We start from the raw sequence: 13,124 nt of genomic DNA on the forward strand, positions 1-13,124 counted from the left end.
ACCACTCAATTCATGAAACAGTAACCTTTATCTCCAATATGATTATGTTGGTCACATAAACTTTCTTGCACTTATCCTATCACTTTTGAATTCAGTTTGATTAAAAGCCAGTAAGATTACAATGGTCTCTGGGTTTCTTTCACTGAACTTCCACCTTCATCTGGACCCTCAACTTCTGTAGATGTTGACCCATAAATCTGTGATTCTAAAGTTCCCTTCTGATTTTAAAGAAAGTGAAGGTTTTCATGTAAGTTTTTTTCTACCCCTTGATTCAGGAAAGCTGCAAGACATGCAAATATTAAGATATTTGAAAAACAAAGTTGAATTTGTCACTTAGTAGTTTCTTTTAACAACTTTATCTGAACCTCAGCATTCTTTTTTCTTTTTTTTCTTTCTTTTTTTTTAATTTGAGAGCAACAGACACAGAGAGAAAGACAGATAGAGGGGGAGAGAGAGAATGGGCGCGCCAGGGCTTCCAGCCTCTGCAAACGAACTCCAGATGCGTGCGCCCCCTTGTGCATCTGGCTAACGTGGGACCTGGGGAACCGAGCCTCGAACCGGGGATCTCAGGCTTCACAGGCAAGCGGTTAACCACTAAGCCATCTCTCCAGCCCTGAACCTCAGCATTCTTATTTATAAAGTGAAAATGATAGCTAATTTCAGAATCAGCCAGCCACTTAATCCATGCCATGGTTCCTCTAACTTACATGCTTTGGAGTAAAAATTCACCTTTCCTCCTCAAAAACTAATGTTCTATTTCCTAAAGTTTACCAAGGTAGAATTTCTAGAGGCTGTATTAGCACTTTGAAAAGATAAAGCCCTACTATAAGGAACAGATTTGAAGGATGTATGTATAGTTCCTGTGTTGTCAATTCTCTCATTGTTTTTACAACTGTCAAAGTTGAAGATTTTATTATTATATGAAACATTTCAGTAACATTTATTTTAGGACTAGTTGGTTTCTCTTGGAGCACTGACATTTATACATAGTTTCCTTTTGTATTTGCAAAGAACTATCACTAAGTGAATAAAAAAGGAGAGTGTTAGTAGAAACTTCATATGCAAAAGGGAAGTCTTTAAAAAATAAAAGATCAACAGCACAGAATAACTTCAGTCACTCATCAAAACTTTCAAGCAAGGGCTGGAGAGATGGCTTAGCAGTTAAGCGCTTGCCTGTGAAGCCTAAGGACCCTGGTTTGAGGCTCGGTTCCCCAGGTCACACGTTAGCCACATGCACAAGGGGGTGCACACATCTGGAGTTTGTTTGCAGAGGCTGGAAGCCCTGGCGCGCCCATTCTCTCTCTCTCCCTCTATCTGTCTTTCTCTCTGTGTCTGTCGCTCTCAAATAAATAAATAAAAAATTAAAAAAAAAAAAGAAAGTATAACTTTCCCTTTAAAAAAAAAAAAACTTTCAAGCAAGAACCAACTGTAACCCAGTACTTCATAATGGTTCACTTTGGAAAAGAGAGTTCAATATACAAGATGACTGTGTAGGTTTTCACCTTAAGTTGCTTACTTGCTATGAGTTAGATCATAAAAAAGGAATATTGGGGCTGGAGAGATGGTTTAGTGGTTAACTGCTTGCTTGTTTGAGGCTCGATTCCCCAGTACCCACATTAGCTGGATGCACAAGGGGGCGCACACATCTGGAGTTCGTTTGCAGTGGCTAGAAGCCCTGGCACACCCATTCTCTCTACCACTTTCTCTGTCATTCTTAAATAAATAAATTAACAAAAATAAATAAACAAAATTTTTTTTAAAAGGAATATTGAAGGGCCATATCACCTAAGATTTTTAAAGAATTGCCATCACTGAAAAAAGACTTCATTTTAAAGCCCTTTCCTTTCACAGAGGGTTAATATTTGAAAAATTGAAATAAAATAATTTGTACTTTTTTTTTTGGTTTGTTTTTTAGGTTTTTGAGGTATGGTCTCACTCTAGCCCAGGCTGACCTGGAAGTGTAGTCTCAGGGTGGCCTTGAACTCATGGTGATCCTCATACCTCTGCCTCCTGAGAGCTGGGATTAAAGGTGTGTGCTACCATACCCGGCTTAATTTGTACTTTGTAAAACTACAGTAGAAAAGAGTTGCCAATTACTTTTCTTAATGACACAAATAGAAAAAGAATACATCAAATTTCCCCTTAAATTTTGTGTTAGGAAATGTTAAAACGAACAAGTTAGGAGTCTAAATATTAGATAACAATCACCAATGGTAAACTATAAGCTCTAGAGCATAGTACCTGGCACATAAAAGAAACACAACATATTGTGTATACATATTAAATACATAAATGAATGAGTGTATACACCTGTGACTTTTCCTTTTTCTCCTTGAACTATGGCATTATCCAGCTGGGTTTGGGGTAGGTAGAAAACTTAAGCAAACATAAGTGCTTATGAATATTTATTTGTGATATATTTAAGTGGTTTTCAACTGATTTTATTTTTTATTTTCCAGGTTTATACTATATTTAACATTGCAATTACATTCACATTTAAATGTTAAAAGATGAAAAACAGGCTGGAGAGATGGCTTAGTGGCTAAGGTGCATGCCTGTGAAGCCTGAACACTCCGGTTCAATTCTCTATGTCCTATATAAGCCATTTGCACATGGTGGTACATGTGTCTGGAGTTCATTTGCAGTGGCTAGAGGCCCTAGCGCACTCACTCTTTCTGTCTCTCTCTGTTTCTAATAAGTAAATAAATAAAATCTTAAAAAAAATAGTTGGAGCTGGGCGTGGTGGCACACGCCTTTAATCCCAGCACTGGGGAGGCAGAGGTAGGGGGATTGTGATGAGTTCCAGGCTACCCTGAGACTACATAGTGAATTGCAGGTGAGCTTGAGCTAGAGCAAGACCCTACCTTGAAAAACCACAAAAGAAAAGGAGAGAAAAGAGAAGAGAAGAGAACACAAAAGAGAAGAAAAGAAAACGAGATATATGTAAGAGAGAAAACAACAGGGAAAAATACTCTCTTCACAATTCAAGTTCAGTAACTTGGTACAGTTACTGATTTATAAATGAATAAATATCATTACTTATTCTCATACAAATATATATAATAATCTTTTAAAAAATATTTTCTTTCTTTATTTGATAGACGGAAAGAGGGAGAGAGAAAGAGAATGAGAATGGGCACATCAGGGCTTCCAGCTACTGCAGACAACTGTAAATGCATGTGCCACCTTGTGCATCTGGCTTATGTGGGTACTGGGGAATCGAACCAAGGTCCTTTGGCTTTGCAGGCATGTGCCTTAACCGCTAAGCCATCTCTCCAGCCCCTAATAGTCCTATTAACATAACATATAATTATTTATAATATAGTAATATATACAAAATATGATACATTATTATAAATATATATAATAAAGAAATGGCTAAAAGATAGGATGACTGGAACAGTAAAAGTTAGAATGAATGATGACAAAACGGCTATAATCTGGGCTAGAGAGACAGCTTAAGGGTTAAGGTTCTTGCTTGTGAAGGCTAAGGACCCAGGTTCAATTCCCCAGTGCCCATGATGTAAGCTGGATGCACATGGTGGTACATGCATCTCGAGTTCATTTGCAGTAGCTAGAGGCTCTGGTGTGCCCATTTGCGTGTACTCTCTTTTTCTTTCTCAAGAAATAAAATAAAATAAAAGCCAGGCGTGGTGGTACTTGCCTTTAATCCCAGCACTACCATGAGTTCAAGGCCAATCTGAGACTACAGAGTGAATTCTAGGTTAGCCTGAGCTACAGCAAAGCAAGACCCTATATCAAATAAATAAATAAATAACTATAATTTGAGGGCAAATTTGTATATGCCTTGATTTTCAAGAATAGGTAATATCATAGTAGCTCATTCCTGCAATCCCAAAATTCAGAAATTTGAGGCAAGATCATTGCCATGAGTTTGAAGTCAGGTACAGGGTAAGACCATGTCTCAATATTCTCCCCACCAAAAGTAGTTAAAGAACTGCAAATGACATGCTTTTTGAGGTAGGGTTTTGCTCTAGCCCAGGCTAACCTGAAATTCACTATGTAGACTCAGGGTGGCGTCAAATTCAAGGTGATCCTCCCTACCTCCTGAGTGGTGGGATTAAAGGCATGAACCACCACACCCAACGCAACTGACATATTGAAATAAATGTAGATTTTGCTTTAAAAAGTAGTAAGTCATGGCGCATGTTTATAGAGTTCATTTGAAGTGGCTTGAGGCCCTACCATGCCCATTCTCATTCTTTCCCATGAATAAAAATATTTTTAAAAGTAGTAAGTCATGACAGTCACATGATAAACTTTTGTTGCTGAAATTACTGAGCAGCTATTTGAAACTTCAATACCTCCATCATTCTTAGGATTAGACAACTGAATTTCTCCGGTGGAGTTATAGAATTATTTCAAAAATCATTCATTAGTCATTCATTGCTTAAATGAGGTATGTAGAAAAAGTGTATGTTAAAAGAAGACATTCTTAGTGCTGATAATGTACCAAGGAAAAGAAAACAGCCTCTTTGGGACCCTTTACATTGTGGCTACAGATTGAATCAATAGTAGATAAACCGGCAGACAGCTCTAAAAAGCATTCCCAAAGTTAACTTTACTTGAAAAGAGCACAAATCTACTATCACTCTTCTATATTATTCTAATGCTATCAATTTCAGAGATATGTTTTCAGAAAAGAAGGCAACTCTAGAAACTAAATGAGTTATCTAAGTTTTATTCTCCTATTTCAGACTGATAGAACATTTACATAGTGTGGGGTAATATTTGGAAGATGAGATTGTTAAGACTGTAAAATACTAACATTTCCTTGTCTGTACAGACTGATAGGCTAACACTGGACAAAATGTCAAAGTTGCAAGTTTTCACATGCATTTTTAACTGAATTAACATGTTTCTTTTTGTAATTTTTCTATTTTACTATCAATATTTATCAAAGAGGAGAAATATGCTACCAATTTAAATGACATGGGTGCAATGATTAGTGAAAATTATTCAGAAACAACTATTAACATAAAAGTTATTAATAATGACTGAGACTTTCAATCTCAGGCAAGAAGAGAAGCCAAGGACATGATAGGATTTGTGTATTTTAAAATATTTTATTTTATAAATGTCTGATTTTTAGAATTTATTTCAAAATTCAAGTTTTGAAATCATATTAACACTGGGTCATATAATATGACAGTCATATTTTTATGAATTTATATATCCTAAACGCAACCTGCCTGGCTATGTGAGGTAAATATTTGTGCATAACTACACACACACACACACACACACACACACACACACACACACACACACACACCAGAAGGTGGTCATAGAATAGGAAAGGATTCTATCACAGATCACAAAGGTAACAAGGATTAGTGTTACACTCTGACTTCAAGTGCCTTGAGAAGTTGATAATTCTTTTAATTCTGTAACTCTCATCATCAAAACACCTACAACATTCAAAGCAGAAAGCTCTTAAGAGAAACACCACACAGAATAATGATAGAGTAATAAGAAAGGTCTACTACATAAGGAAAATGGGAGTTGATAAAATTATTATGCCCCTGGAGTGGCTTTTTAATAGTATCACCATCATATTGTTCTTTTCTAACAAGTTTCATCTAGATTGTCCAGGGACAATTGTATCTGAATAGCATTAATCATATTAATATGGAGAAAAAATTATTCTTTCCACTGTAAATGTTTTTGGTTACATCAGGCAGTTGTAACTGTGGTAGTATAGAAAGTATCCAAGTCAGAATAAAAAAGGCTTGTAAACTGGTAATTGTAAATTTTCAAAAGAAAATTTCAAAATGATAATCTATCTTAACGAGAGTGAAGAATGTCTTACAGACATTTTCACCACAATGTGCATAGCGACTGGCTTATTCTTCATAGTAAGAGGCCATCACCTTTTATCCATTGCCCCTGTTCCTTCCTTTCAGTACTATTAGGAAACTATTCACAAGTGCACTCCTGGACAATGCTGAGCAGTAATTATGACTTGCTGACAAAGAGATATGAACAATTACTGAGCCCATTTTGAAACCTTACACTAATAAAGTCATTAGATGCTGCCCTTGCCATGATCCTTCTAAAAGCTTCTGAAGTTACAAGAACACACGGCATTGTTTGCAGGGACAATTGCTGCTGGCAGAACACAAACCTTGAGTTAAACCATGCTGCAAATTGATCTTGACATTCTGTTAAGACCGCCACTAAAAATCAAAAGCAGAGGAGAAAAGGAGAAAATGAGTGGGTAGGATGTAATCATGGAACAGGAGGGGTTCCTCCTCACCTTCTCTCCTCCCTCTTCACAAAACAAACCAGGGAGAAAATGACAAACTCTCCTGGTGTTTTAGAACCTTTATTTTAAAGCATTAATTAAGCCCTTGACCTGGGATGTTTAGGATGACAATACACTTCCTTTAAAAGTACTGGAAGGAAAATGTGACACAAAGGGAATAAGGAGGTTTGGGGAAAATTATATGGAAATCTGGCATGAAGGCTCTCTGGAAGTCATAGTACCCAGACCACATGTTCATCTGTTTTATCAGCTAACTCTGCAGAATCCTTATTTGCTCCTAGGGTACCAGCTGGAAATTAACACTCCTTATGTCTTCCATGTAGACCCTGCACCTGGGCCATATTTGCTGGATCAAATGGAAGTGCAGGGTTAGAGTAACATGGTCAGCTAGGCTTCAACCAGGCATGAACCACTGAGTAGTTTAGAATTAAGGAAAAGCCACTGTGAATATGGCTAATTACTGAGATGGAAAATACAGATCAAGACAGCCTACTGACAATAAGTGGTTTAAGTCATTAACTCTTGCCAAAGATTAAGTAATGCAGAAAACTACCACTGGAATATTAAGGCTAACGAGTACCTGTCAGTCTAGCAGCAGTGACTTGAAATACCGAACCAAGGGCATTAAGTTTAAAAGCTAATATTCACAGGCAATAGAATTCTGCCTGTGAATGGATACTATGTACAAAATTTAATGCAATCCTATATATGTTATACATACATAACCTCCATAAGATAGGCACTATGAGAAATTCCTAGGGTTTTTTTTGTACTCTAAACACTATTTAGAAATAGTATATAATGCCTGATTTAACATTTTGCAGCATTCACACTGATATGCAGAACATTAAAAGAAGTATTTATTCTTTGAATGTGTGGGCACATGCATGTGTATGTGTGCATCAGAGTCTCTTGCTGTTGCAAACAAACTTTAGAAGTATGTACGACTTTGTGCCTGGCTTTATATGGGGATAGAAAATTGAATCCAGGCTGCAAGATTATATAAGCAGAATTTTTAAGCACTGCACCATCTTCCAACCCTGTAAAGCATTTTTATCTCAAGAACTTATACATCATCAAATTATTCTTCAGTATTCATATTTGTAGCTCGCTGACTTTCCAGTTGACATTATCACAGTCAACCTCAATGTTGGATTTTAAATTTACCAGAATTAAATAGTATACCAGCACCTAATTTTGTCTTGAGAATACTTCTTTTCAGAAAAAGAGGTATACACTTCTCCCTATTTCAAAGTGTGGTTTATTGTGACATATCTGCGATGTGATCTTTACTGAACCAAGGTTAGCCAAGAACCCACTCAAAATGGAGGGCCATTAAGCCACCATGTCCATGAACACAGAAGCAAGTAAATTATTACTTATTGGGTTGGCATTTTCTACACTGTTAATTATGGTTATGTGATGTGCCCAAGTGGCATGTTCCTGACAGCATTATATATCTCACCATAAAGCTAGCCTAACACTTTTGTCCCATGGATAACTTTGCTTTCATTAATGCCACTATCACTGCAGGAGGTTCAGTGCCATCTTGGGGAAATCTGCAGAAAACACTCTGGCTCCATTAGATGAAGTCATCTAGGTTGTGATCCAAACCCTTTCCCAGATGGCCCAGGGGCACCCTGAACACACAAGCATGGTATTCTGGGACAAGCATAAAACAAGATGTTCAAGCTGGACAACTTTTGTTCATTTTATGAAGACTTTACTTTTAGCAGTCCTATTAGGTATTATAGGGAAGACGATACAGTTAGAGACATGTAACATGCCTAACGTTCCTTGCCATTACTCAAGGTAATTCACTCTATCCCATTATTTCTCAATAAACCTATTAGATTTTATCCTCTTAATATAGCAATTACTTCTAAAAAGGCATTATGTAGTAAACCAATGAGATTATAGACATAGCACCTCAGGAGGATGGCAACCTAGCAGGGACACAGATAGTAAGCACACAATGTAAGTACTATTAATATTAGCTGGTATAGGGATATCATGGGAATAAGTAGAAAATGGAGTATTTAATCCAGACTGAAGCAAGGGATAGTGGGGAGACACCAGAATTCTTGAAGGTGACATTTGCCCTGAATTTAAAGAAATTATTCTTTCCCAGATAAGCACTTATTCACTAAGAACACACTGTACTCAATATCTTTATGCTAACTGACTCCACGATGGTTTTCTACTGCTAACCAGACATCTGAAATCTGCTCCACTGACAGTAAGCATAAGCCAATTAATATGGGGTGAATCATCAACAAAATTTCTTTGGACCTGTCCATCCCAGTTTGTTGACTTTAATTTGCAACCAGGTTCAGATCATACTGGGTTACATTAGCTGGCCAGCTTCCTCTCTTCTTTATCTCCACAATTATCTCAACCATTGACCCTCCCAGATACTTACTCCTAATACCACCACTCTTTTGTGTAAAAAGACCCAAAGAAAACTCCAACCCTATAAATCAGGAATGCCACTAATTTAAAATCTTAAAACAGAAAGAGTAAAATTTGAAATTTTACCTTTCTGTGTGTCATCTCTTTCAAGTCCTCTGTGACCTCCTGAGGTACAGCAACACACTATGAAATTCACAAAACACTGTACACACTTCATCCTCAGGTACTAGTACCATTTCTGGCTCACAGTAAATATTCCGTAAATATTTACTCAGTGAAGAAACATGAAGAAATACATATTTTTCTTAAGTTATCTTTTAGGTATGCCTAGAAGTGATTTTGTAAGATTTTCTTGTTTCCTATCGCCTTTCCCTTTTCAACTTTTTTTCTAAATTCTTTAAATTTAGAATTTAAATTTACTTTATTTATTTGAGAGAGAGAGGAAAAGAGAGAAGAGAATGGGCACGTCAGGGCCTTCAGCTGCTGCAAACGAACTCCAGAAGCATGAACTGCCTTGTGCATCTGACTTATGTAGGTCTTAGAAAATTGAACCTGTGTCCTTTGGCTTTAGAGGCAAGCACGTTGACCACTAAGCCATCCCTCAACTGTAATTTTTTTTTTTTAATTTACTGGTATGCCCTTCATTTCTATTAGGATTACTGGTCAAATGGACACATCTCTGAATACTACCATTGGCTTTCTGCCCATTTCTTTAGAAAGGAATGCCCCTAAAATCCCACTAGATATGTCAGGTGACAGGACTACAGAATTTTCCAACAAAGAATGCATATTTTAAAATAGTTACTTAAATATTAAAAAAATATTTGTATGCAATACTAAAATTTTAAGTAACACTCTTAGATGGAACTGGGTGCATGCATTTATTTGCTAAATATTCTTTTTTGCTATAACTTTTAAAAATGCCTTAATAAAACAGGCTCTTGTAGATAAAAATTTAGTAAGGGAAGAGATAGATATTAATACTCAAGTTTGCTGTCTCAGTTTATATTTGGGATTTCCATGATCAACTTAGAAATTGCTCTAGTGTATTTTAAGCAGACATGGATTGGTCCACTAAAGTGTTCAATTTAGGAAGTTATTAGACTTATTTTGGAAATGGAAAATCCAACAACAAAGGGGACTGACATCCTACAGAAATGTAGTTTTTAAGCTATACATCATAGGGCATGCTTGAAATCCCAGCACTGAAGGTGAAGGTAAGAGGACTGAGAGTTAGAGACCAAAGAGGCCAGTCTTAGTTTTATGATAGATCCTGCTTTAAAAACATAGAGAATTTCTTTGTAAATGCTTGTTAGAGGAATAAAAAAATAATTATATTAATAGTGACACTCATTCTTTTGGTTCAATATCCTTCATTTGTCTTCTATACTCACCCATGGGATATACTAACTTATGAATGCAGGATTAACATTTCTGTAGCTTTAATCAGAGTATTAGCTAAGTACAAATACAGTTGCTTAGCAAGTTCTTCTTCATCTTGGGCATCAATGTCCAGAGGTACAACATTAGGTGTATTCCTAGAAAACCACTATGTAAGCATCCAAGGTAAATAGTTTACAGGTGCAGGGCTCTTATATGATTTGTGTAAGTAGGCTAGCCAGCTATGGATCCAGAAAAAAATCTACCAGGGTTTTATTTCTAAAGTATTATGCATCTGTCACAAAGAAACCTACAGTATTCATCTTTTTTCTGGTATCCAGAAATCTCTTCTGCATCTCCACATTATTGTCTCATTTCAACTCTCTAGTAACACACAAATCATGGCCTAACACTAGCTCATAAATATTAGGGAAAACAGTATTTTACTGAATTGAGAATGAAAGTTTGAGGTTTTGCAGGGGAGGCTGGAGAGATGACTCAGTGGCTAAAGGCACTTGCTTTTCAAAGCCTAATGGCCCAGGTTTGATTACCCAGTAACCAAGTAAAGTCAAATGCACAAAGTGGTACATGTGTTTGGAGTTAATTTTCAGGGTCAGGACACCCTGGTATGCCCATACTAACTCTGTCTCTTTCTCACTAGCTCTCCAAAAAAAAGAAAGAAAGTCTGAGGATTTTCCACTCAAGGTCAAGTTAAAATCTTCCAATGAATGATGCAATTAATTTTTTGATAAAAATCTTTAGGAAAATGTGATGTGAAAATATGAAGAAAAATCACAGAGCAGGAAACACACTTAAACAATTTTACTTAGATGAGTGTGACAAGTAATAAGAAAACTGTGACAATAATTCAACCCAATCATATTTTATATTTATTTATTATTACATTATACTTATTATATATTATTTATTATATATGTATTTATTATATTTATTATATTTATTTATTTGCAAGCATAGAGAGAGGAGGGAGCACCTGTTGGAAAATACTCCAGACACATGCACCAATTTGCATCTGGCTTTACATAGATACTGGGGAATAGAACCAGGGTCATTAGGCTTTTCAGGCAAGTGCATTAGCTGCTGGGTCATCTCTCCAGCCGCAATTCTCTTCTTCTTTCATAGATCAAAGGAAACACACTTTTATTTACTCCTTGGAGGCTATGCCATTCTAAAGAACTTTCAAATCATATTTGTAACTCTTTTCCCACTTGCTTTATCAATAATGATGGAACAGTACATCAATAGGAGGAATGCCATTCTATTTGTTACTATCAGATAGAGAAATGGAACATCATAACCTAAAATATTATTTAATTTGAAATGTAAACAAAATTAGATTTTGAGTAAATTATCGTGTTATGGAAATTGTTCCATTCTCCCTCATAGCAGAACCCCATTTGTAGCTTCTATCAATACTCATTAAACTGAATTTCTAGATGTCTCTGTTTTGAATCTTCACCATCAGTTCTAATTTTCATGACAGTCAATAATAGGACACCACATTTTAAACAATATGGAGTGGAATAGCCTATCCTTCATAGTAGGTCCTGCAATTTACTGAGAAAGAGTTAAACAGGGCCTTTATTTAGTGTTTTTAAAAAAGTGTCATAAGGAGTTAATAGGACACAGCTGTACTGGCTCTTTCTAATAAGCAGCTTCTGTCGCTTTGGTCACCACAGGTGTCTCTGTAACCTACAAACTCTTATTACTAGTGTATCAAAGTTGTGCTACTTAACAGACTTCTTTAGTAAAACATAACAAAGCAATTACATGGCTGTTGATTGCTAGTCATAAAAAAACCCTCAAACACTGTTTTTCAAAAGAAACTACACTGCAATTTTTTGTCATTGTAAAATAAAAGGAACTAAGGAATTAAATAGAGGATAGAACAAAATAACAGCAGGTAGCCTGCTGAACTTAGCCACTACAGATGGTTTAGAAATAGTGTTTCCTTCTCCATCAAGGAGTGGATAAAAGGAAAGGAGGAGATTCCTCACTGCCAGTGAATGGCAAAAGATTTAGCCAAGACTTCAGCCTATGTATTTTGCCTCATGAAAGACCTTCGATGCTGCATTTTTATCTGTTTTTGGCACTGCTTTTCATCACCTTTAACTGAGTGTGAATAATAACCTGATTTAATTTAAACAAATACAGGTGCTAAGGGTTCTTTATTTATGTATAACAGGGAACATTTCCAAAGGAGAGCAAAGTCATCCTAGGAAATTTCCTAACCATTTGCTTAAAGAAATGAAGTATTAGATAAAGAAATTGCTTCAGCATTCTTTTTCCTCACATTTAAGGGAAGAGTCATCTCTCCTTTCAGATTCAGATTATAAAAATAAAGCCTGAACAATGATAAAAAATTCAGTGAGTCATAAAATAAAAACACAAATCATAAGACACAAATTCTAATTGTTCTATAATCATTTATTAGATAACTATAATAGGGTTGCCTTGAAATGAATTAATTTAATCTCCTGTTAATAAGCCAGCAGTCTGTGATTATGATTGTGTTAACACACCGAAAGTAGCATCATGGGATGTTATGGCCACATGTGTAATTAAACATGATGAAAATATATTTCAGAAGGGAAACTTCAAGAGAAAAAAAATGAAGAATTATTCATCACTTGCAGGTATTATGATTAACAAAGTAAAATTATACTGACAACTAGGAAGGAAATTTTTTTTTCTTTCACAGATATTGATGTCTTGCTGGTTGTGTGCAAAAGAATGTGTGCAATAAAGCGATTACATCAATTAGCATATGCTAGAGTTAAGCTATTACCAAGTCCACTGGACTAATCTAAAATGTTCTGTATTTTTCACAAGTTATTAAAAAAGTTATTACTACTAGGATTATATAGCAGACTTGTTTTGTCTTTTATGAATGTAAGAGACACAGATTTTCTTTAAATAATCAACAACTTAGTAGAAATGTACTGTCTTATTGTAGAAAAGGCATAAAATATATTTTTATTTTCAGGGTATTAAAATGAGGGTTTTGTAGTTTAAGGTATAT

General features: G+C 35.8%; 1 protein-coding gene across 1 annotated transcript in view; it reads right to left on the bottom strand.

Annotated features, from left to right (window-relative positions):
* Positions 1 to 13,124, bottom strand: part of Faf1 (Fas associated factor 1) — a 419,279-nt gene that overhangs the window by 107,916 nt on the left and 298,239 nt on the right. The window lies entirely within an intron of this gene.

The sequence above is a fragment of the Jaculus jaculus genome, chromosome 5 (assembly GCF_020740685.1).
Source record: "Jaculus jaculus isolate mJacJac1 chromosome 5, mJacJac1.mat.Y.cur, whole genome shotgun sequence".
Taxonomy (NCBI): domain Eukaryota; kingdom Metazoa; phylum Chordata; class Mammalia; order Rodentia; family Dipodidae; genus Jaculus; species Jaculus jaculus.